This window comes from Apis dorsata, unplaced genomic scaffold, assembly GCF_000469605.1.
Source record: "Apis dorsata unplaced genomic scaffold, Apis dorsata 1.3 scaffold_220, whole genome shotgun sequence".
Lineage (NCBI taxonomy): Eukaryota > Metazoa > Arthropoda > Insecta > Hymenoptera > Apidae > Apis > Apis dorsata.
In genome coordinates, this window is record NW_006263502.1 from 122,232 (window position 1) to 126,005 (window position 3,774).

The window sequence follows — 3,774 nt, forward strand, 5'->3', positions numbered from 1 at the left end:
TCTATCGCGAAACAATCGTTTGGAAATATGTCCGAACACACCCTCCCTTCACACACCCCCCAGCTCGAATTCGAGCGAACGAAAAACACGTAGAAACACACACGTGGTGCGTCGGATACGGTAACGTGGTGGGAAGGGTGCACGTTTTGTACGTGCACCAGAAGGATGTACTACGGTGTAACTACTGGATGACCAAAAGCATTTCGACGGGGGTGCTGGCTGGGCGACGACAGGAACTCGATAGAACGGCGCCAGCTGCGAAGGGAGCTCGGTAGTAGACGGGAACTCCCCATCCGAAACTCCATTATCCTTAATTATAATCGCGTTTAATCGCAAACTCATCCAACTACCTTCCATATGCGCGCCAGCCACGCATCGACTCTCTCCGCTTTAATTCGCGATCACGTCGAATGGCCCCTTGCTTATCAATTCGGGATCAACCCTTTCGCAGGCGACACGTAGAATAATCTGGCGTGACAGGATCCTCGGAGAAACGATTCTTGCGGCGTTGTTGTAATGTGAGTGATTCTAAAAATAAATGGACGATGATGGTAATTGGGATGTATAGGAGTTGGAAAAGTAAGAGGATTTTATGCAAGAGATAAGAAATTTAAGAATTTTTATTAATTATTTACGACAAAAATATCTATTATGTGTTATTATATTTTTATTATATTAGAGATTGATAATAATAATTTTATAGATAGAAATATTTTCAATTTTTTGTAATTTTAATTTGTTATAAATATATATGCAGACTTTAGAAAAATGAATTATTTATTATTATTTGTGAAATAATGCAATAAATGGAATAATAAGATATTGGTAGAACAAGAAAGAAATTCTTCCTATACATTCCCATTACAAATTCAATTCTCTTTCGTCAATTCAAAAATTAGTAAATACTCCATCTTTAAATTTCTAAAAATTTTAAAAATATTGAAGATATTTAACACAAATTATTTTTTATATTTTCTACTTCATCATCCTTATTTTTTCTCCCTAAGTAATTCTTCTATCTTCGACACAGAATTTTTTTACGGAATAATTTACACCATTTTCGTTAAATATCGATCAAGATCCATTAAAATAACAGATATTTGCGAGCTTACCGGCATAATTAATATATAACAATTTTGCTCAGTTATCTGCAACCATGAACTAAATTTCTTGCTTTCCCAGCGAGGGGTTGCACCCTGGGGAATCAATTGTACCCGTTATTGTGCTTTTTCTTCGATATTAGAGCACTGCGTCATTTAGCGAGGATGCTAATTAATAGAATAAGATTCTTTTTGCGAAAGGAATCTTTCGCTGTTATTTATTTCATCATTTTTAAGATAATAATTTTAATATTGAATCAGAAGAAATAAGTTTTATCTTCTCTTATATAACATATATTAACAATATATTATAAAATAATTTATAAAATGACAATAAAAATTAATATTACGAATAAAATTACGTATAAAGTTAAGTTATTGAGGATAGAATTTCAAATAAATAATTCCAATTATTCATTTATTTACTTCGTACACCAAATTCAAATTTACAAACAGCAACAAAATTATTACCTTACACGCGAAATAAATTTTTGATATCAAAATGATTTCCATATTTACTATATATCTACATCAATTTAAATAACACATCAGCACGTAACACCTAATATTTATTCATAACTATCATTTCACGTATATATATACTCAAAATTTCCTACGACTAAAAATCGTATCAAAATAAACCTTTGTACGATATAATAACGTAACGTACGATATGGTAATAATACGTATTAAATATAATATTTACTATAACAAACCACATACACATTCGTGATCAAGAAATATGAGAAACGTGCAATTTTCCGCGCAGATTGATGGAATTTTTAACCATCCCGCACGCTTGCAGAGAGAGAGAGAGAGAGAAAGAGAGAGAGAAGAGAGAGAGAAAGAGAGAGGAGCTCGAAAAAGCGGATGTCTGCGAGGTCGATAAGCGCAAATTACAGGGCGTGGAGCAGGGAAAGGGGCACGGAGGGGTGGAGGGAGATACGCGAAACTGCGCGAACTATCCGAAAGGAATGAAACTTAAGTCATTGTCACGAGGCAAGTGGAATTCAAAGAAACTCGAAAGGAAAGGGATCGAAAGTAGGGGCAAATGAAGCTTCCTTATTTCAAAAGTTCGAGCCGAAGCTTCGTGATAAGCTTTAACTTTTCATCGTTCGATAGTGTGTACGTGTGTACTCTTTCCAATGATCCCACGTATACGAGAATTTCGATTTACAGATCGAACATGGGGGAAACGAGAAAATGAATCCTTTAAAGGATTCGAGGATGGATCAATTGATAGACACGGCATTTAATTACAGGAAAGATTATCCATCGTGTTCTTCGATGCTTTTTTTTTTTTTCATTTTGAGGTATCATTTACGCGTGGAAATTGTGGATTAATCCCACGGGATATTAGCCTCGAAAAAGTATTTGGATCCATGGCAAGGAGAGGAAAAAGAAGAAAAAAAAAGGTTGGGATATTGAAGAAAAGGGGATGTTGGGTGTTGACCGAGTGGACAATGTCGTCTGAAGGGATTTCATTCGAAGGAAAACGAGATTGGGGGTAAGAGAATGACAAGTTTTCGTTAAAATTGTTATGTATATGAATAATCGATTTAATAATTTATAATTTGATTTTAAAAATAGTAAGTTTTAATCCGAAACTGTTCTTTCTTCGCACAAGATTACAATTTTAAAATTTAAGAAATATTTCTTCTAAGCTAAAATCTAGAAAGATTGAATTAGAAAGAAACGAAACAAAAGCAATTAATCTAATTAATCAGATCAAATACGAAAAGTTTGACCACCCATTTTGGTTACACACTTTATACATAAATTAACTAAAATTTACTCAACATATTCTCGAAAAATCGATTCACCGCAAACCAAACATTAAAACCAATCTCCATACACACACACACACACACAAATACCGTATCAATTTTCCAATCATTCTCCATGTAATCAATCCCAGGGCAGAAACATACACTGCCCTCAATTAAAGTGTATTATCTAGCATTTCGACGAAATCAAAATTTTTATAATTTTCTCTACAATATATTCGGAAAAAGAAATTAAAATTTAAAATATTCTAATACACATTTTTAACAATAAAAACAATATTGCACAAGGAAAGATTCAACCACATGCCTCTTCTTCGAATCTCGAAGAAAATACAACATTTCAAGATTTAAAAACGATCCAAAGTCTCGATACAAGAGCCACGAAACCGGTTCACGAGGGTAACAATATTATATCGCAGCGATTTATGTTCGTAGTTCAGCAAGAAAAAAAAAAAAAAAAAAAAAAGAAAAAAGAAAAACATGGCCCAATCCTCTTTCCTTGCCAGATGTAATTTGCATGCGAGCGGAACGATGTCAAGTTGCCGTGTAAATGCCGCTTTTCCCACCGCCGAAACCTTCGATAATGAGGAGCCTCTAAATGCGTGCTCGTAGCCCGCGAACAAGAAACCTTTCCTGGCCTCCTGGTTCGTTAAATTTATTCGATAAGTTGGAAACGTTTTTCTCTCTTTCTCTCTCTCTCTCTTCCCTACACTCGGCCGGTTTCCGCTTGTTTTTCCACCCCGTGGAGGGTTACACGACGGCCCTCTCGACCCGCGTTCCACGAGGTTAACGAGAGTACGATTTTTCAAACGCGCCACGCCTTTAATCACGAACGACGCAAGGAGAGCGCAAGTTCGGCCAAGGCGACGTTGTATTCTCGCCGCCAT